This window comes from Labeo rohita, chromosome 17, assembly GCF_022985175.1.
Source record: "Labeo rohita strain BAU-BD-2019 chromosome 17, IGBB_LRoh.1.0, whole genome shotgun sequence".
In the NCBI taxonomy this organism is placed as follows: domain Eukaryota; kingdom Metazoa; phylum Chordata; class Actinopteri; order Cypriniformes; family Cyprinidae; genus Labeo; species Labeo rohita.
In genome coordinates, this window is record NC_066885.1 from 18075647 (window position 1) to 18099245 (window position 23599).

The following is a 23599-nucleotide window of genomic DNA, read 5'->3' on the forward strand; positions in this document are numbered from 1 at the left end:
CTTATTGTAAAGTGTTACTGAAGTGCCTTATGCTCACCAAGTATTTATTTGATCAATTACACAGTAAAAGCAGTAATGTTGTGAAGTATTATTACAATTTAAGAGATACATTTGTGGTTGTTGAATGGATTTTGATCAAACATGAGTTATGTCCAAATGTCCTCTTTGAAAACCGCTGCTTTAAGGGACTGCATACTCTGGTATAGGTGACCATGAGATTGTTCTCCCTCATCTGTGCACGTTGGCCACCTCTTCTGCATTCTCACCTGCCTGAACACAGAAAGGGTGCCAGCGGGTGTTCAGACACGTAGCTAAGAAAACATTTAATAGCTTTCATAGCTTTAACGTAATTCTAACATGGTGGCCGGCTCATTAGGAGATCATAATTAATCTCCATTCACTTTTAATAAATTGGACAGGCAGCTCGCATTGATCCCTGGAGCCTCTAAGTCTCGACTTGGGGAAATTTAATACCCCCAATGGAGAGCGAGAGAGGGAGAAAGAGAATGTTCATGATTTGTTAGACAAGGTTGCGGAGAGAACCTGATCTAACCCCATTTAAAGACGCTTTCATTAATCAGAGCAAAATCCGGCGCGTTCAGGCTGTAGACAGTGTTAGCGGTGTCACATTTTAAAGGACAACATTCCCCTCTGAGCAGAATTAGAGTTATTTCAGGTTCAAGCATGAATCGAAGGCTTAGAGATTACAGCTCATTAAAGCAACCAAACTGGGCCTGTGATGCATGACGTACTGAAGGGGTTTTTCTTGCATTTGGAGAACATTTGTGGTGGTGGATAAATCAGAGCATGGCTTGGGAGACTCATTTGATAACACATTAAGAACGGAAATTGTTGTGCGTTGCATTGCATGTAGCGTAAATCCATACATCTGCTAAAAGATGCCTGGATCTGTGTCATAAAGACAGCTACATTTAGAGAAGTTAAGTCGAACACATGCACACACGGGCACGCAGAGAGGAGTGTTTTCTTGAAATTTGGCAAATCCTGAAAATACTTCTTCCCACTTCGTCCCAGGGTTTCTGATGTATGCGGTGGGATTATAGATGCAGGATGTACGTGCGTTTGAGCGAGTGTGTGTGTCTGCGTGAAGCTCTGCCTGCCTGCATGGTTGGCTGTATTGAAGATAAGCTGCTTTTCTTGATAGCGTTCTATCCTGCTTTAATTACCGAACTCCTGAGGCTGCGGACGGCTGGTCTGCAGTCTGTAAAAACAGGACTGGCTCTGCACTCTAATCTCAGGACTAAAGAGACACTGAACTGCACTGGCCCACTGTACTGAACTGCCCGACACACTGCTATGAAGCTGACTTAATTCCTCAACCGACTAATTCCTCTCTAAGCTCCACCTTACGAATGTTACGTGCCTTAGCACCATCATTTCCTCAAACAAGCTTTTGTTCTCTTATAATGCAGGACTAAGGAGCATCTGTATGTTTGTGTGGTTTTAAATACATTTTTATAGAAATTACTGTTGTCAGGTCAGTTTTTAAAGGATTAGTTCACTTCCAGAATAAAATTTCCTGATTTACTCACCACTGTGTCATCCAAGACATGTCTTTTCTTTCTTCAGTCAAAATGGAAAACATTCCAGGATTTTTCTCCATATAGTGGACTTCAATGGGGATCAACAGGTTGAAGGTCCAAATTGCAGTTTCAAAGCAGCTTCAAAGGGCTCTACATGAGCCAAGCCGAAGAATACTGCCCTACAAAGGCAAAAGACCTTAACTCGCTAGAGTGTGAAACTGAGAAAAATGACTTTAAAGTTTTTTATTTGTCCAGCCAAATTAATTATAGGTAGGACACTGGAAATTTGGCAATTAGATGTTTTAGTAATAAAAATGATCTACATTAAAAAAAAATGTGAGCTCAAACTTAATTTTTACCCCTATTTCGAAGTTACTGTACTCTGCCTTTGCAGTGTCTGCAAAAAGTGAGAAATCACACCAAGGCAAAAGGCAGTAACTTCCTCTGCGTACCACTAGAGGGAGCCTGAGTACCACTATTGGTACTCGTACCACACTTTGCTATGCTCAGTAATGTAAGAGAACGCTAGACATAGCTCCTTTTATATTGACTTAAATGAAATAGCCTAACCTAAAAGAACGACTTGTGGATTGATGTGAATGCCAGCAAGCAGGAACGCCCGGAATGCTTGTGGATTGATTTTATCGGGTTACAAGAAAAGGCAGGATATAGATTTAATTGCAAACTGTTTGTAGCCTACTGATTTTATAATTGATCATGCTACATGCTACGACATTCGATTCCACACACGTCCAACTAGAAGTGACAGCCTGCTGGATAATCTGCATTATAAAAAGGAAAAAAAAAACTTTAAAGATTATTCACGATTACATATTGTTGCCAAAATATCTCTTTAGAGTGCGTTTTTATATGGAGCTGTTTGGCTGATCGCTATATATCTAATTCGTTTGTCTAATGCTTCAGTGACAGATCAGATGTATAAAAGTATATGTAATTATAATGTGGCACACTTTAATGGACAGTAAAACAAAGACAGAACACCCTATAACTTCAAGTCGGCACCGTAACTTCATATTGACCGCAGCAAAACAAAGGCAAAACGCTGTAACTCAATTTGAGCTTTTCACACAAAGTGAAAGAGTAGTAACTGGTGTTATAGAGTGTTCTGCCTTGGTTTTTCCAGGGGTTTTCGAAGTTCTATCCATTATTTTCTTGGAAAAACAACTTAATTGACTCAAGATACTTATACACATAATAAAGGATATCTTAAATGTCCCTAAAATACGAGTAACTCATTTATGACCAAAATTGAAGTTACGGCCTTTTGCCTTTGCACAGCAGAATAATGGTCTTATCTAGTGAAACGATCAATCGTTTTCTTAAAAAAAAATAAAAACTTTTTAACCACGAATGCTATTTTTGCACTAGCTTGACTTCATGCATCATGTGGTCACATCGGAAAGGCCATGGGTGACGTAGGCGGAAGTACCGACCCAGTATTTACAAAGCGAACATGCAAAGAAAGTCACACTTCAAAAAAAAAGATAAAACAATGTGCTAATTTTAGACAGTTATACACCGTTATCAGCATATGTTGAATTAGATTAATCTCTTATCGTCTCTGAGAGAATATGCATAGTTAATGCAGCATTAGAAATCTTCGTCAGTTTTCTTACTTTCACTTTCTGTATAGTGAATTGGCTGAAGTTAGTGAAAAAGGAATCAACTCGTTATCGCTGTCTGAAACAGGTCCTTGGTCGTGCTTTGGGTGTGTGCAAGAACAGCACGTAAGTAACGAATTGAGTTCTGTTTCGTTTCTTCTTCTTGTGGTTTTAAATAGCTTGAACGTGTAAACTGGCATATTTATCTGCGCATCACATGCCGAATGGTGGGGTCTGGATCTGGTCCGTACATATCACGGATCAACTGCGATCCGTTTAAGCCCTAATAGGCTGACAGATCAGAGCAATCTTTTAATTACTAATTTAACATGAAGTCAAATTTCTACTCCATATCAATCTAATATAATGAAAGTACAGAATAATTAAAACAATTAATTACCCACAATAAATAACAGAGCATCATATCTATACAAATTTTTCTCAGAACGGTCTCGCCCCGTGGTTGGGGACCTCTGCACTATATGGGCAAAAATCCTGGAATGTTTTCCTCAAAAACCTTAATTTCTTTATGACTGAAGAAAGAAACACATGAACATCTTGGATAAATTCTGGAAGTGAACTAATAAAGTGCCCTGAAAGAAATGCTATTTTTGTCATAACCAAATGGAAATGCGTAACATTTGGTAGTGAACTAAGAGTTCACAGTCTTGTACTAAATACTTTGTAGAAACATTTAAAATAGGTCTGCATATGATCAGTTATATTTCTTTCAATTGAGGCTTTTCTTTTTTTCACCTGACTGTGAAAAGTATTTGCTTTGATTCTGGTTTGTTGTCTTTCCATTTTTCACTTATATTAATTATGCTTCAGTTATGTTTACATGCATAATTAAACAGTGTACTTAAAGAAAAATGGCATGTAAAATGCACTGGATATTGTCATTCATTCCAGTCCACATGTTTTATTGATAATTTCACAGATTATGGAAATCTGAGTTAACATCAGTAACCAAGCAGACAATTGACAAAATTAAAATGGTGTCATTAAATGCTTACCGTCATGTCATTACCTTTCATGACCTTGAACGTGGTAGTCACTTTGCTGTCTATGTAGGGTCAGAAAGCTCTCAGACTTCTTCAAAAACATTTTAATTTGTGCTTTGAAGATGAATGGAAGTCTTACAGGGTCTGGAGCGACACAAGGGTGAGTAATTAATGACAGAATTTTCATTTCTTGATAAACTATCCCTTTAATGTGCCAGTTCACACAAATCATTGGAACAATGCGAGTCGTCCCTGTCAGAATTGGTAGCAAAAGTGTCAGATGCTTTCTTCGATTAGCTTGTTTGCCTTGTTGAAATGACTCGACAAATGCAGTTCTCTGTCTGGTGAAGACATATTTCTGTTGAAACAGGAAGTTTGGGTGCCACTAGTCGAACAACTTGCACATTTTTTATAAAGCTACTAGACTTACACTACGCCACATGATTTGTAACTTGCAAATTGGGGAAGAGATATTCTCTTTGCATATGATTGGACAAAAATCAGGTGAATCATCAATGGTTATACTCAGTGTTCAGTGGTTTTGCTCTAGTTAAGAGAAAGACTGTAAATTTTAAATGCGTATATCTGCTAGAAGTAAATTTAATGCAGGCTTTTTAAGCAAACTTTGATGTGCTTTTTTTTCAGAGGCATGTGGAGAAAAAACTTTCTCTAGCAAAGATCTTTTGGGGATATTTTAAGGAAGAGGAAGAGCACTTAGATCTCCCTTTCTCTATATGTGTGTGTGTGTGTGTGTGTGTGTGTGTGTGTGTGTGAGAGCTGCATTACAGTTGCCTCATGGTTGTCATATGACATGAGGGGTTGCGGTTTCAACCCTTGGGAGAATTTCTCTCAATTCAGTTTTTCTCTCAGCTAGTCTTTTATTCATTGTACCTCTGACTCCTTTATACATTTACACTCTCTCTCTCTAACTCACACACACTAAAAACACTTTGTCTCACTTACTTTTCTGTCAAGAATTTTGACGTTTTCATTTCTGCAGCCTTCCCTTTGACTATCAGCCTCCTCCATTCAGCCTCCTCCATCTAGTGGCCTGTAATGCCCCGGGCTCACAGAAGACTTTCATCTTTTATCTTTTCCCCAACTAAAATCCTTATGTTCGTGTTCGGATTTCAGCTTTGTGTCTCTGAAACACTCACAGCGCTCATGCATAAACAAACATCTTTTGTGCACATATGGCTGTTTTGATTTCAGTTACAGTCATAGCCCAAAGACCATAAGGTCACAAGGTCATGTGTGTTTTGTGCCCACAGTGATTTGCCCCAATTACCCACTGCCAAACAGGATGCCACCCTCATGACCCCTGTCTGCTTTAGAGCTGTCAGTGGATTGGTTGTTGCCAAGCAACCATTAATAAAGTGGATCTCAGGTTGTGTTTGTTAAAGGTGAAAAATGAATTTTTAAGTGCGGCTCTAGAAATAATGGGTTATACAGCAACTCATTGATTGCCACTTTTTTCTGCCATGTTCTCTGAAACTCATATTTTACATTTGACAGCCACTTTTATGCAAAGTGCATTAGAGTGCATTCAGCATATATACGTTTTAATTGAATATAATTTAATTCAGTTTTAGTGGTTTTAAGTGTAGCTTTCAAGCTATTTTATAGCTAATAATAATAATAACGATTCTCTAATTACTCCTCACAGCACAACATGACTCAGAACCCATGCAAAGCTCAACTAAATCTCTGTATTAGTCATTCTTAACTGGTGGGTTGCAGCCTAAAAATGTTTTAGGTAGGGCTGTCAGTTGATTAAAATTTTTTATCTAATTAATTATATGAATCGAATTAATTAATTATTTTAATTAATTAAAAAAATACATTTGACTGTGAAAATACCCACAAAACATTATTTAAAGCTATTTTTGTGTTAAATGAGAAAGTATGAATTACACATTCAAATTGTAGCTTTAGGAAGAATTATTTTATTTAATTCAACATGAGAGGTTGCGGTAGATTTTAACATTGTCCGTAATTTTGAATTTATTAATCTATTATTACTCGTCATTTTAATTTTCATACTTTAATAATAATAACACATTTAATTGCTTTTATTTTTGTTCACATTTTCATTTTTACGACAGCGCAGTATTTAAAAACAACAGTAGTATGCTAGGACTGGGTAAAACGAAAAAACAATAACAACAACAAAAAACGATTTCTCGATTTTAATAAATTCTCATTTTGATGAACCAATATCAATTCTTAAATCCCAATTGATCTTTTGGTCTATGCTCTTTTTAGCCGATGAATGAACAGTACACAGTGCATCTTCCTTCCAATAAATAGCAATAGGCTAGGCTTTGTGTTACTTCTGATACAAAACAAAGTCTCAGATTTCAAATTCTGTCCATTTCATTAGGAGATTCAAGCAATAAATAGCGTTTTGGTGCTCTAATGTGGCATGATAGATTGTTGTACCTTCTGTGTACGTGCCTGTGCGTAATCAAACTCATAGGAAAAAGATTTGTGACAGTTTCATTTTTGTTCTGGATCCACAGCTCTGCTGTGACACTGAAGCGCACTCGCCACCATCTGGACAGGGGTAGGAATTACAGTTACAAGTTACAGTAGATCACCCTCAGGTTAATCAGTCAAAGTGACGGACGGCCTTCAGATTTTTCCGTCACAGATAAAAAAATTTCCGTCAATGACAGAGAATTTTCGGTCACAAATGTTTTGTTATGGGTTTGATTAGGCACAGGCCAGAAGCCTATCACGCCACATTAAAGAGTGCCAAAACGATAGTTATTGCTTGAATTTCCAAATGAAATGGACAGAATTTGAAATCTGAGACTACAAAATAACACAAAGCTTAGCCTATTGCGATTTATTGGATGGGAGGCGCACTATGTACTGTTTATCAACTGAAAACAAACAGCACAGACCAAAAAATCAATTGGGATTTACTAATCGATATTGTTTCATAAAAATGAGAATATTTAATATATAGATTTGCACCAATATTTTGACTTTTAGCACATAACTGCATGTGGAGCCCTGCATCATATTTGTCAACAGTCAACTGTATGAAACATAAGATGACATACAGGTCTGGGGGCGGGACCAGTGCGTTAAAATATTTTAATTGCGTTATTTTTTCAAAACGAATTAATTAAGTTAACGTTAAACTGACAGCCCTAGTTTTAGGTCATAGTGTAGCAGACATGAGGACGAAATGATGCTTAATGCTACTTAAACCAGTACCAAATCAGTTCCAGCATGAAACTTTACATGACACGCTCTCATTTTCCAAAACCATGAACAAAAACATGCAAAGTTGACCCAGACTACATTAAATCTAGGTTCACTAGCAACAAGGATAAACACGGTTTGTGGTGACTGCGGTGTTGAGTCCAATGTAAAATCCGGGCCCTGAAGCAAAACCAGTTGAGAACCAGCACTATGTTTGCTGAGATTCTTTTCTGATTTATTTTTAATCATACATGATTTTTTCATTGCACATTAATAATCAAGGCAATAAACAGAACAGGTTGTACCATGTAGCAGTGCTACAGAAAACTAAACTTGTGCTCCTCATCTTTGTTTTCATCTGCAGTAGTTGAACGTCTGGACTCCAGACATTGCGTGGACCGGATGGAGTGTTAAAATTAGGAGTGCCCTGGTAAACCATAACTGGGTGAGTGTTTGGTACAGCACTGGAGCTGTGGTTGCAGCAGACATAGTGTCATGATGCTCAGCTTTGTGGTCGATTTGGTTCAGCCATCAGCATCGGGAGCCTGTCAGGCAGCAGGAAATTACTAACATTAGCGAGGAAGGTTTCCATGTGACCCTCACAGTGACATTCCTGGATATTGATTACATCTGTGGGAGGAGAGAGAGATTTTGTAGGACGTGTCATATCATATGGCAGTTATAAAATCTGATGTTTTGCGTGTATGTTGGCAGTTGTTGCTATATCATATGTAAGACATGTGTCTACTGGTAGTTGTGTGTGCACATGTTCTTATCTCACTAGAGCTTAACTTCCGTTCTGAGTGAGTCTGGTGCATGTATGACCAGCTGCACCTTTGAAGGCAAACATATAGTGAGAATGAGAAGATTAATTACCTTCCAGTTGTAAACATCTGCACACAGCAGCAGTCCTTCCTCATCAAATGTGAGTAAGGTATAGCTGGGTTACATCACCTCCTTCACCTGCATCAAGGGAAATGTTTTTTTTTCTTCTAGTTCTATGTATATATACACACTACCAGTCAAAAGTTTTTGAACAGTAAGATTTTTAATGTTTTTTTTTTCTCTTCTGCTCACCAAGCTTGCATTTATTTGATCCAACATACAGCAAAAACAGTACAATTTTGAAATATTTATACTATTTAAAATAACTGATTTCTATTTGAATATATTTTAAAATGTAATTTATGCCTGTGATTTCAAAGCTGAATTTTTACCACCATTACTCCAGTCACATGATCCTTCAGAAATCATTCTAATATTCTGATTTGCTGCTCAAAAATATTTATTATTATTATTATTATTATGTTGAAAACAGCGGAATAGAATTTTTTTTCAGGTTACTTTGATGAAAAGAAAGTTCAAAGAAATCGATTTAAAGCATTCTTGCTAAATAATAATAATAAAAAAACATATTTAAAAAAATAAGCATATTAGAATGTTTTCTGATGGATCATGTGACACTAAAGACTGGAGTAATGATGCTAAAAATTTAGTTTTGATCACAGGAGTAAATTATATTTTGAAAAAAAAAATATTTAAACAGAAAACATTTATTTTAAATAGTAAAAATATTTAATTTTTTTTGCTGTACTTTGGATCAGATAAATGCAGGCTTGGTGAGCAGAAGAGACTTCTTTAAAAAACATTAAAAACCTTTTGACTGGTAGAGATGTATAATGTATACACATGAATATTAATGGAGCAACACAAGTTTGTTTAAATTAAAAAAATATAGAGAAGATAGAGAATTGGAGAAGACAGAGAATTTTGTTCAAGCTAATTTAGTGCTTTCAGTAGCTGGATTTCCACCTAAAGTTGCGAATTTAACTTCTGCTGAAAATTAGAATTTCACATAAAACATTTCCAAGTAACCACAGTTTCCATCCAATGAGTCAAAGAGAACAAAACCGGCACCAGATATTACTAAGAAAAACAGGAGAAGCCAATGAATATAATACATTTCGTATAAAATAAATCACTTGCGCCTTAGACCGAGCAGACAAAGCACAATAAATTCGGTCATTGCTTTTGGAGGCGGACGCCTGCTGTTTGGAAACGCAGTGGTGTAAGACAGTTCTGGAAGGTAAATATACATAAATACATAAAAGTAAAAGACAGACTTTGCTCAGGCATTTCAGATGCTGTGCAACAAAACCAGTCCACTGGTTAGTCATGTTATGCCGTCCCGTAGCGCAAAGTCCTGTGACTTTTTCATGTGCATTACGTAAATTTATTCGGCCAATGCATTTCCATCTTCCATTATTCACATTAACTCTTTTTCGCAAGTCAAAAACCAGCTCAAGTTAGCGTAAACTGTTTTGCTAACTTTTTTTTTTTTTAATTTGCCATTACCACCAGTCGTTTCTGATGCAATACTTGAAAATGTGAGTAAAAACAGCCTGATGGAAACATAGCTAATATGTTCCAGACTATTACTCCAAAAATGTTGTGAAAAATATGTATTTTTTAAATAGAGTTTTGCACACACACAAAAACCACACATTTGCCGTATCACTACTATGCACCTCAGGTTCTTACCTGAAAAAATCAATTACACTGTCAAATTTAACTTACTTCAAAATTATTGAATCATGCCCAAGATTCTGTGTATGTTTTTGTTGCAGAAAAAAAAAAAAAAAAAAAAATCCAAATCAGATCCAAAAGGGTCCTCTAGCCCTGTTGTACACTATACAAACATGTACTGTACATTTAGTTCTGCTTGGCCTGGGATGCTGCGAAGCTGCTTTATTAACAGTGATGGGAGAGAGACATGGGAACGAGAGGCTGTCCAAGACTGATTTTATTTTTATTAATCTATATTTCCTCTGTCAGAGCTGTAACTGCAGGTCTGAGCTGTTGTCAGAGCATAGAGCAGCTGACACTTCTGGTATTGTGTTCCTCTCAATGGGGCGAAATCAGTCAATAGCGCTCACCGAATATTACACAGTAAAACCCCTATAGACAACTATTTATAATGGATTCTATCTCTCTCATTTTTCCTTCAACCTTCTCAATTGTCTCTATTGTATGTAGGTCTGTTGATATTGATTGTATGTCAGGAGTAGAGTCACTTAACGCCATTATTGTCCACAATAATCACAGCGAACTGAAGTCTTCGACTCACCATTTGGATGTTAAATCGTGACACAGTATGACATACTACCACAAAAATATCCTATGTTTCAGAAAACTTGAAATGCATGTCATTCTTAAGGTGTTTTTGACAGCCTGTGGTCATTATAATTCTGTCGTATCGATAAGAGCAGCATGAACATTATTCAGAACTTCTCCTTTCGTGTTTCACAGAAGAAAGAAAGTCAAGTGGGCTTCCACATAATTGCTGAATGCTGTGATTGACCAATCAGAGTTAAGTAGAGCTATGTAATAAAACAACTGATAATACTGATATTTTTGACATTTGAGAAGGAACTGTGATTTTAGTTTTTGTCTGGATGTGAATGTTTTCTGGGAAGAAAGTGAAAAGCTTTTGAACTATGCCTGTCGACTGGTGCTGATTTTTTTGCTGACAGATTTTTCTAGAGGCTCCCTAGTCTAAATAATAAGGACACAAATTCCACAAGAGTGCTGAACAGACTCTACCTGAATAAAATGTGGAAACGCTACAATATACAGTTTATGATCCGTGAACAGTGGGCTGGATGTGGTCACCATAGCAATGCTGATTCCTCCAGAGAACTTGATACGTAAACATAGATGTATAGATGGCTTGTTTTTTTTTTGTTTTTTTGTTTTTTGGTTACAATTTATTTTTCAAAAACCAGAAACAGATTTAACAGACTCTGTGTTTTTCAATGTTCATACTAGAACTTTTTTGTTGCAGTTGTATGTTTTAAAGGCATCTCTCTTAAATTGTTATAAAATGAATGTATATGTCTCCAAAGCACGTTTTGGCCATAGCTCTGGAGGGCCGTTCTGTGTATCAGTCTCTCCGGTGCGCCATGAACGGTACATTCTGTCTGGAAACACATGATGGGAAAACAAGACGGCTGAAATGAGTCCCCTTTTATTCAGAACCACCCACAATCCCCTCTGCCTTAACCACCAAGAGTTTTATGTGGTTTATTGTGTAATAAATTGAAGGTCAACTAGGACAGAGGAGTCACATCCACAGATCGGGACAGTTTGAAAATCCCCAGGCTCTCTTATTGTTACAATAGACTTCACATTTCACATAAGGAAAATATGTTTACTTGACCACATCAGAAGAAGAGAGTTACTCTGAGTTAGTTCACCCAAACAGAAAATTGTCTTAATTTACTCACCCTTTTGTTTTCAAAACCTGTCTCACTTTCTTTCATACACAAAAGGAAAAAAAAAACTTAAGGACTGTACTGTGTCATTGTTTTCCATGTGCAACATTTTGAGAAACTAAAGTTAATAGGTGGTAAAGATACGTACGAGCAGTATTTATTAAAATATTAGCCTAATATTTCACCTACGTGACGGGAAATGATAAAAACAAACACGAATGTCGTCAAGATTCTGGAAACCCTGGTTCAGTTTGGATGACCACAAATGCCTTTTGTTCCTCAGACAGTTTTTTGCACTCTTCTCCTTCATTTGTTTGAACTTTTGGCAGTCTGTGGTACTCCAAATGTTTTTTCTAGTCCGACCGATTAGTACAGCCCAAAACACGACAATGATTGACCATTTTTAGCAGCAATTAGTGGCAAAATATGCAAGTTTCACTCGGTTCAGTGGCATTGTTTAAATTCAGTGTGGGCGATTGATGACACATCATGAAAACCCTCTATTGCGGTCTTTAAAAGTTCACTTTCAGAACAAAAATTTCTGGATAATGTACTCACTCCCTTGTCATCCAAGATGTTCATGTCTTTATTTCTTCAGTCGTAAAGAAATTGTTTTTTGAGGAAAACATTTTAGGATTCCTCTCCATATAGTGGACTTCTATGGCGCCCTTGAGTTTGAACTTCCGAACTGCAGTTTAAATGCAGCTTCAAAGGTCTCTAAAGGATCCCAGCTGCGAAATAAGGGTCTTAGCTTGTGAAACGATTGGTTATTTTCTAAAAATAAATTACAATTTATATACTTTTTAACCTCAAACGCTAATCTTCTAAGTCTGCGTGAACTCTTTTTTCCGGTTCAAGACAGTTAGGGTATGTCGAAAAACTCCCAACTTCAAAATTGTCCTAAATCACTGCAGAGGTACCGTCTCTGGTACCGCAGAGGTACAAAAAAAGGTAAAACAGTGATGTGGGATGATTTTGAAGTTGGAGGAGAAAATGAGATGGGAGTTTTTCGACTATATGAAGAGAAATCCTGAAATGTTTTCCTCAAAAAACTATTTCTTTACAACTGAAGAAAGAATGGATGACAAGGGGGTGAGTAAATTATCTGTCAATTTTTGTTCTGGAAGTGAACTAATCCTTTAATCTTTAAATTAGCTTATCAGTATTGTGAGATATCATTAGAATTTAAAAAACTGTTTTCTATTTTAATGTATTTTAAACTGCATTTTATTCCTATTATGGGAAAGTCTTCAGTGTCACATAATACTTGAAAAATAATTGTAAATATAATTGTACATTTTTAACATTGGCATATTCAAGCTTGTGAGTTCATGTGAGCGACGTCTGATTCATAGACAAATCATTCTTTTGAGTCAGATCTTTTCAAAGAATTGAGACATTTGCTAAAACTGAGGAATGATTCGTTCATGAATCAGACAGATTTGTTTTTCCACTAGTTAGCGGCTCCATGGAGTAGAAGATTATGGGTAAATAACAACTTAGCTTTTGTGTGTGCATAAATCTATTGTATAACTTCAGAAGACAGAAAAAACAACTACTTTCATTATACCATTTTGGTTATTTTTTAAGTTAGAATTCTCTTCAAAATATCTCAAGTGATATAACATGAGGATGAAATCATAAGTAAATCATGACAGAGTTGTTGTTTTCGGATGAACTATCCTTTTCAATAACACCGAAATAGCTTTCAAACCATCTTCGCTGCACGCTGGTTCATACCAAACACGTAGTGCGTTAGTTCAAGACATAAATCCTCTTTATGCAGACTATCACAATGGTGCTGGTCATGGGCAGATGACCCCGCTGTGTGTTACTGAAAGAGAACAGAACACACACTACACACCATGTGTCTCTCTCGGCACGCCGCCTCTCATCTCGCTCCCTTCTGCCCATTGCCACACTCCTTTCATCTCTCTCTCTCTCTCCTCACACCTAGACGTCTCCTTTGCTCGGCATTCCTCCGCTCTCCGCTCGGAGATTACTCTTCTCTCACATATGCGAGCACAGAGAGGGGTTCTGCCTCTCTTCAGCTCTCCCGTCCTCTAATCTGCTTTCCCTCCCTCACATTCATCCTGCGCTTTCCACTTCCCTCCTCTCCCATGCTCCCGGTGCGAGAGAGTTGGGCCGGCTGCAATGTGTCAGTGTTACCCAGCACGCCTTTGGCAATACTGACAGCACTCGCTCCGGCCAACAAACAGGAACAGGAAGGATTCCTGAGACGAGGCCAGACCGTCCACTCAGAGGGAGCGCATCCGTCACATCCCGTGTACTCACCCCATGCTTCTTCCCTTCTGTCTGCCTCGACATTTCTCTCTAACATGCTTTTCACATAAGAGCCACGCATCTTTTTATTCTGGTTTTTCTATCAGAAAGTAAATTCTTATCTTGTGATTGGGTGTGTGTCAGCGATTGTGTGCCCCTGAAAGTGTGAGAGTGAGGGGAAAAATTGAAAATCCATGTCCATGTCTGAGAAAACAATAACTTTATCAAGAGCTTACATGGTGTCTGGACATGTCTGACAGGCGCACACAGCGCCTCTCGCTAAGAGCCAATATCACAGCCCCTGAGATTAGCAGTCTCAACCGCAGGGAGAATATGTGTTGCGATCGATAGAAATGTCATCATCTACAATTCTTTATTTCTTTCTTTGGTACGATTCAATTGGTCATTTCTACTCCTCTTCACCTCTTCTTTATCTCACCACTTTGTCTGTAAGTGTAGCGATATTAGACAAAGAACAGCATGAGGAACATGAGAGACGAATCTCTCAGGTTGAGTTTGATTTGTTTGTAATAAATTTCTCAGTTTTGAAGGCTTGTGTACTGACCATCTGACATTTACACACACTGAAAGCCATACTTTCAGTCCATCTACTGCTTAGTACTGTACAGTACATACTGCCTACTATTTTTTGTTTAATAGTTGTGAAACAGAATGCATTATGCAACATTTCAATCTGCAGTATGGTACATTGTTGGCACATGACCTCATTAAATGAATGTGTACGAGTCATGTCTATTTATCATTTATGAAATAGGCCTTGACTCTTGGTTGCCTCATTAAATAATAGACAAAAAGACATGATAAAAATCATGGCTGATATTACTTCTGGTTCACCGGTCACATGGAAATGGAAGGTCATGGTAAGTGTATGCATTGAGGGATACATTATGTAGGTCAAATGTAATAGATCATCTGGGTGTCTCATGCATACAGCAAATTATCATATAATGGAGAATATGTATATAGTACAGAAATAGAAAGAGCAATATTTTATTTTTTTCACGAGAAGGCATGGCCATTTTTCACTTGAATGTCTGAGGACTGCAGATGGCAGTTGCTTCTGGTCAGTTTAGCTGTACAAAAACTGATATTCTGAACGGGTAAACTGAGCACTGTTCTTCAGAAAAATCCATTCAGCATGTTTTGCATTTTTGAACCCTTTCCAGCAGTGACTGTATGATTTTGAGATCCATCTTTTCACATTGAGGACAACTAAAGGGACTCAAATAGAACTATTTAAAAAAAGGTTCAAACGTTCACTGATGCTCCAGAAGGAAACACAATGCATTAAGAGACTTTTTGAATGTGAAGATCAAGGTAAATTGTACCTAATTTGTCTTCCGGGATACCTACAAGTATCTTCTGTTGCTTCCGAAGGGCAGTATTAAATGGGGAACAAAAAAAATCAACAAAATAATAAAAATTTGGACATCTTCATCCTGTTCAAAAGTTTTCAACCCCCAGTTCATGAACAGATCGTCTTTTTTTTCTTTACTTTAAAGCATGAAAAAAAAACATGAATGAACATCAGAACATATTTTATTCGAATCAAGGAAATATGTCAATACACAATTTTTCAAGTTTAAGTCCAGCGAAGTTAATCTGCTTTCCTGATTTTTTTTTTTTTTTTTGTTGGACAGAATGGCGGACTCAGTGTTATAACTGGTCAGATTGCCTGTCAGTAAAGGGTCAATTATTTTAGGGAAACTCACGGCTAGTGTAATTTCAGGCAGGTCTTGACCACATCACATGTCCATATCACTTCAGCAAATGATTTCCGGTATTTCAAAAGTCCTTAGAGTCAACAGCAAAAGAACCAACCCCACAACGACACTGACCAAGCAAATAAAAATACTAAACGAGAAGATAAATACGTCAAGTTATTTTCTTGTTTTTGCCACAAATTACATTTTATTATGTACTGAATGCACATACTCTCTTTCTCCCACTCTCTCACTCCCTTATGCTTTTGTTGCGGGTCGAATCACCACCTAGGGTGTGCATTGTTTTCTAAAAATTCTTTCTTAATCCTTATTTATTTTGATTTTTAATTTTGTGTAAAAATGTCTTAACTTTTGGCACCCCAACTATAAAAAAGTCAAAAAGAGATCTGTAATTGAAAAAAAAAATATCATCTGTAATCTCATCACACTGAAAATGAAAGATCAAATTGAGCACATTGCATTGTGGGACTGCATTAACTGCTCTACTGTATACTGCACATATCTTTCTGATTGAGTCGCTCTCTCTTTAACCCTCTTTCCACTTTTGCCCCATTTCTCTCTATCTTTCTCTTTTGTTTTTCTGTCTCAGTAGGTATTTATCTGTCCAAGTGCTGTAATATTTCATCTCAGGATGTTTAATGTCGCTATTAGGTCTAAAATCATGTTTTCACAGAGTGATGCCATTTGTCTAGAGAGGTTATTTCTAGACTTTTTAGCCATAACCATTTTTCTCAGTCTCATTCGAACTGTCTTTCATACATACTAAACAAGGTTCAGTTTTAGCCAGTTTTTAGATTTTTGGTTAAATCTGAGAGCCTTCTGACCCTGTATAGACAGCAACAAAAATGACACGTTCCAGGCATAGAAAGGTAGTAAGGACAGAGGAAAAATGGTTGAATAAAGTTGTTATTTATTTGTTTATTTTTTGTACACAAAAAGTATTCTTGTAGCTTCAAAAAGTCACAGTTATACCACTGTTGTCACAGGGACTATTTTAACAATGTCCTTACTACTATTCTGGGCCTTGAACATGTCAGTTACATTGCTGTCTATGGAAGGTCAGAAAGCACTCGGATTTCAACAAAAATATCTTAATTTGTGTTTTGAAGATGAATGAAGGTCTTACAGGTTTGGAACGACTTGAGGGTATTTAATGACAGAATTTTCATTTCTGGGTGAACTGTCCCTTTAAGATGGTTCTTAAATGCTGTAGCTGGTTGGCAAGCTGGACAAATTCCCATAACACCTCTAAACCCAGATGAGTGAACTCCAGTAAACTGGTTTAAGTTGTTCAAGCTGTTGTTTTTCTGCACTGAAATCAGAGACACCACTCTGTTCTTTCCAGACTGAAGTTCTACAGTTATATGTTTTGCTAAAATCTCTAAGAATAATTAACCGCAGATTTAGAAGAATGAGGTTTTGCCCTGACTGACGTCAGACATGTATTTATTTTGAGCAGGATTGTGTGGTCAGGCTGGCATGAAGTAATGAAGTTAGCACTGTGTGGCCTCTTAGCTGAGTAGGGAATCATGCCACCTGCTGTCTGTCCAATCTGGCCCCTCTTCTGCTTAGAGAATGCAAGAAATATTGATAAAGAGATTCAGTTATAGAAGAAGATAATCAAGAATAAATCTAAACATACAGAGAACATCATGACAATGTGGCGATGACGCAAAGCCTAGCTAAAACAAAAAAAAAAGACCATTAATGCGAATGTGAACTTTTCAATTCTGTGAAAAAGAAAAGAATATTGTGCATTTAATCCCATTCATGTTATGGGCAAATCTCTTCTTCTTTTGAGAGTGGCTTTTTCATGCAGCAAGCTGTTTTTAAGCTCACAGTTCACCAAAATAAATGCCGGTTGAGGTTAAATCATTGGGAAAATTGCTCTCATAGCGGGAAGCGCTTTGCAAAATGTCATTTCCAGTCTATTTCAGAGGCGTATGCGTCACCATGCTTTTTCTCTCTTTGGCTTCTCTCTCTCTCTCTCTCTTTCTCTCTGTATCTTACATACTATCCCCCTTTCCAATTTGCTCTTTCACCTTTTCTTTAAACTTCTTACATGATTTTTTTTTTTTTTTCCATTAGTGTGTGTTTTACATGTGTGTTGTTTCGTGGTTATTAGCATGCATGCACTTGTGTTGGCTTTTTGGCCTCTGACCTCGGGTTAGTCATGCGTTGTGTAATATGCATCTGTCTCCTGTTGGCACAATGCTGTTGCTGGGTTGCCAGCACACAAACACACACACGCACACATAGGATGGGCACAAACATTAAGTCACTTGTTCCTCTTTGTTTGCAGAATTGCTCACTGGGGGCCATGACACTGATTGGCTCTTTTTAGCATCCCGCTGAACAGCATTTCCGCCCAGGGTCACACAATGCACTTCCATAGAGTCTGAGCACACAGAGCTGTGTCTATAGCTCTGTTCCAAAACCTAGTGAGTGGCATCACTCCATGCTGTCTACATAGGCTGCTGCCTATTTTTTACTTTAGCATTAACAATGTAATCAATGTTCGATTTATTAAAGCCAAGTATGAAATTAGTGTTTTTAAGCATTTTACATTTATTCCAAAATAACAACGCAAGGCAGTAACAATTTAAACGATGTATTTTATTTGTGAACTTCTGTTCAGCTATTCGTTTAAATAGTAACCTTTTAACTATTTTTACATTTTTCTAATAATCAGTCATCAAAGCTCTGTAAATATTGTTTACAGACACAGAGATTTACCTTAAATTTCACCAAGCTGATTACTCACTAAAAATTCCCACAAATTCATGTTTTCTTGCCAATCTGATACAATTCCACACAGAACCCCAAAAATGCAAACTTAATATTTGGTAGCACCCTCTTTGATGACCTCTGGTGGAGATGCAGCTTTCTGACACTGACCACTACGTTGTGCCCCAAAATTCTTTGGTAATCATCAAATTTCATGAAACCGTTCACACAGTCAAGGCATCCAGTGCCAGAAGCAGCAAAGCAACCATAAAACATCTTTGAACCTCCACCATGTTTGACTGTAAAGACTGTGCCATGATGTCCTTAACCAAAAAGCTCTACTTTTGTCTCATCTGTCCACGGTATGTTCTCCCAGAAGGATTGTGGTTTTGTCACATACGTTTTGGCAAACTCCAAAATTGCTTTTTTATGCCTTTGTGTCAGCAGTGTTGTTCTCCTGGGTCTCTTACCATAGCGTCCCTTTTTGACAGATAGTGCGAGCTGACAATGTTGTACCCTGTGTCTGCAGATCAGCTTGAATTTGTTTGGAAGTAATCTGGGTTCTTTTATCCACCATTCGAACAATCCTTCATTGTAATTTTTTATTAATTTTGCTTTTCTGTCCATGTCCAGGGAGGTTAGCTACAGTGCCATGGGCTGTAAATCTCTTGATGATATTGCGCAAAATGGACACAGAAACATTAAGATCTCTGGAGATGGAATTGTAGCCTTGAGATTGTCCATGTTTTTCCACATTTTTTTCTCTCAAATCCACAGACAACTCTTTACATTTCTTTCTTTTCTCCATGCTTAGTGTGAAACACAACACAAAGGTTGAGTCAACTTTTCTCCATTTTAACTGGTTTCAAGTGTGATTACTATACTGCCCACACCTGTTACTTGCCACAGGTGTGTCTAAATACAAATTACAGGAGCATCACATGCTTGAAAAGCAATTATTTCTTACAATTTTGACAAGGTGCCAATAATTTTGTCCAGTCCATTTTTGAGTTCTGTGTGAAATTTTATCAAGTTTGACTTTTCTTCTCTGTTTTTTTGTGTCGTTGCAGTGCAAACAAAAACAATAAGCATGTGAATACCAAAACATTTGCAATTAGAACAGTTTTCTGAGGGAAGTGTTACATTTTCTGACAGAACTGCAAGGGTGCCGATATTTTTGGCCATGACTGTATCTAAGGTTGGGAGTTGTTTACATACTTTTTTAATTGGTCTTCCTATTAACGGCATTATATTGTGCATTCAGACTGATTTGTGAATGCATAATACACACAAATTTATCACATGAACCAATCACAGCCGAACCAGGCATATCCAATCATATTGCAATGGAGGCATCGCCTCACGTGACTTTCCCCATTCATTCTCAATTACCCCCCCCACCAATCTCACGACACGCTTTAGGGGTCTGTTAAAACTCATTGGTCTCAGAGAAGGAAAACGAGTGACTTCTACACTTTTTAATGTTATATTTTGTAATATTGGAATTGTTTTATTTTTGTACTATACTTTTTTCTTATCCAATATTCTGAGGAGGCATTGCCTCCCTTACCTCTTTGGAGAAAACGCCCTTGGTACATTTGCTGTACGTGGTAATGTGTATGCAAATATTATTGTAGTTAACTCTACCATTTTGTATCCTTTAGGACTAGCTTTGCCATGAAGGATGATGCCTTCGATTTAGCTTCTGAATCATTTCCTCTGCATTCTGACAATTAAATTTAATGCTTATGAGCATCACATGGTTTCTCATTCCCCTCACGCTGCTCTGAGATCCACCAGCCAGTCAAGCTCAACAGAGGGTTCCTACGCATTTATAGAGGCAAACACACTCTCCTGAGGAGAAAACTAGAGATGGTGGCATTTATTTCCTTGAGACAAACTGCAAATAAAACCCACTCATTCATTTCAAAATGGGTGTAAAACCAGTTAAAACCAGCCATGTGTTGACTAGAGTTTCTGCAGCCTTCGGGCCTGGCTGGGCTTCATATTTTAGACTGGTTTCACTTGTCACGACTTAGAGAGGCATTTTGAAATGCATCACCCTCCATTATAAATGATGAAGTCGAATCTGAATAATGAATTGCGGTGCCTTTGCCATCTGCAGTGAGAGAGAGAGAGAGTGAGAAAAAGCAGCAAAAGGAAATCTGAAGTCTGTGGTTGGCGAAGTTGATGAAAGAATAAAAAACTGTGTGTGAAAAGCACAAAAGAGCTCAATTTGAAGAGCAGATGGGGATACATTTTCTTCCTCGCACTGTTTTTCATAAGCACAATGGAAACGATATAAACGAGAACCAAACGAAATCAAGTGAAACTGAGCTCCATAAAGTGAAAGACACCTGCACACCTTTCTGAACCTTTAGAATTTCCTCTCAGTTCCTCAGTGGGAGTAATAACTCTCAGGTGGGGACAGCATTGTGGTGAATTGCTTGAGTGTCTGGAATGTAAGCTTCTATACCCTGTTCTATATACTACATATTACATTACAGGTGTGACCAAAAAAAAAGAATGTGAGCTTTTGTTTTCACATTGTTTTACAGTAGCAGCACTGTATAACTTGTTCTTTTAGTGTGTATATATAGGGTAAACCTAATACACAGCACTAGACTTTTATCATTTAAGGGATAGTTCACCTAAAAGTGAAAATTCTGTCATTTATTAGTCACCCTCATGTCAACCCAAAGCCGCAAGACCTTCGTTCATCTTCGGAATACAAATTAAGATTTTTTTATGAAATCTGGGAGCTTTCGGACCCTGCATAGAAAGTAACTCAAGTGACATTTTTAAGACTGTAAAGAAACAAAAAATTAAACTGAAAAACTTAATATAATTTATATATGTTACTCTGCTGCCTTAAAATTTTAAGTTCAGTCAACTCGAAATGTTAAGTTGTACTACAGTGTAAGTGACAACTTAGACATTTGAGTTGACTAAACTAAAAATTTGGTTTGTTAAATTTAAAAGCTGGGTTTGTTACGCAGCTGCCTTAATTATAGGTTGAATCAACTCAACAAATATCTAAGTTGTCACTTAGTACAACTTAACATTTTAAGTTGACTAAACGTTTTTTGAGTTGACTGAATTTAAAATTTAAAGGCAGCAGGGTAAAAAATTATTTTAAGTTGACTCAACAAATTGTTTTTAGAAAGGTATTAAAAACATCGATAAAATAGTCCTTGTGACATCAGTGGTTCAACCTCAGTTTTATAAAGCTACAAGAATATTCTTTGTGCACGTAACATTTTGTTTTGTATTTTTGTGATTTTTTTTTTGTTTGGGCCTTGAACGTGTCAGTTGTGTTGCTGTTTATGCAGGGTCAGAAAGCACTCAGATTTCACTAAAAATATCTTAATTTGTGTTTTTAAGATGAGTAAAGTCATGGGTTTGGAACGACATGAGGGTGAGTAATTAATGATAGAATTGTCATTTTAGGGGTGAACCGCTACACTGCGGTTACAACATAAAAAAATTCTTGCAAAAGAACATGTTTTGCTTGTTCTTCAGCTCTTCTTCTCTGTGTAGATGAATGTGTTTCAAAACATTGTTGTTCACATGGATACAGGACATGTTTTTACAACCTGCAATTTAAATGATCCATGGTCAATTTTTCTTGTTTGCTGTGATGGCTTTCAGTTTCATGCTACTCACAGCCAAGATACTTTTGTCTTCGTATGTTTATGATGTAGAACACACAAACCCGAATGACATATGTATGTCCTATGAGCTCTATAACATAAATCATTATTATTTGGGTAAAGACATGGTGGATTACAATGTTTGTTTGTTTTTTAACTTACAAAAAGTTACATTGTTTAGCTTTAAATGAGAAGAATTTGATAAATCTTACTGAACTCTATGAATGATGCTGGACTGTGTTTCCCAGCATGCACCACAGCATGTTTAAATCATGCAAATTACAACCTCATTGTTTACTCTATTATGTGCGCTGTTGTTGTCGTAATTGTTGTTCCTCTTTGAATCATTTGTCATGTGGTGTTCATGTCTTCCTTAATAATGGGATTTTGATAGTCATCAACATTTTGTTTTGTGTGGAATATTATTAGATCATCTATGCTGGTGCTGAAAATATTATCATTATTACATGTATCAAAACCTTAACGTAAAACCTTACCTTACTAGTTATTCTTTTTTTATATATACACATGTATTATGTGTTTCTGTATTTTCTTCATTAATCAATCAATTGATTCAAGTGCAATCAAACCTTTACAAATGATTCATGAACTCAACATCATGTCCAAGACAACCCATGTCACACTTTTCTATGTCTTTGCACTGGCTACCAGTTACGGCTCACATCAATTGATTCTTCTCCCTTAGTCCTTCCCTGTTCTAGCTTGTACTATTCGAACCGATGTTTAAAACTTTGTATTATTAGCAATTCCTCTTTATGAAGAATCGCTTGTGTGCTGATTTGTAAGTCACTTTGGATAAAATCATCTGATAAATGAATGAATGTAAATGCACCTATATAAGTGTCTTTGTCCATGAATATAATTGTACTCATTCTAGTGTTTCTAATTCAATGTGACAGTCTCAATCTGTGTTGACACATCGATTATGCAGCTGAATATTGATTGAGCCACAGTCAAACCACTGCAGATCCCCATACTTATCCATATTTGGTCACACAGTTGAGTCTAATCAGAAAAAAAAACTGTAAATATGCATCGATTTAAATAATTTGAATTATCGACCATGTGTTTGTACTTTGATACTAGAGGTTTGCATTCGATGTACACAGCTAGCTGTAGTTTTTAATTTGTTTTTACAATACATCAGCCAGAGGTGTAATTTCATCCACATGCTACTGTAGTTCCACCATTTGGTTTTCTGGATGTCTCCCTCTGCTTGTGTATCTGTTATTGGGTTTGTGCTCTTACTTTAGCTGAGGAAATCAGATCCATGTGGTTGACTCAGTGAGGCACTTTAAGACTAAATTATGGCACTGCAGAGCCGCTAGTCTTTTAAAATCCTGGTACGTTTCTACTGTCTGACTGAGGAATCTCACATCCATTTAACAGACACTCAGACCTTTTAACTGGGTCTGCAGTGAACTTGGGATTCATTGTTTGTTCACACGTACGCTTGATCACTGTTGAGGAAAAAACTTTTTGTTACTGTATTTTCCAAAACTTCTTATTT

The 23599-nt window shown here is 37.0% G+C and overlaps 1 long non-coding RNA gene across 1 annotated transcript in view; it reads left to right on the forward strand.

Annotated features, from left to right (window-relative positions):
* Positions 1–3206: 3206 nt before the first annotated feature.
* Positions 3207–23599, forward strand: part of LOC127180261 (uncharacterized) — a 67533-nt gene continuing 47140 nt past the window's right edge. The window contains exon 1 of the long non-coding RNA XR_007829607.1: positions 3207–3292. This is a non-coding gene — a long non-coding RNA (uncharacterized LOC127180261). The remainder of the gene's footprint in view (positions 3293–23599) is intronic.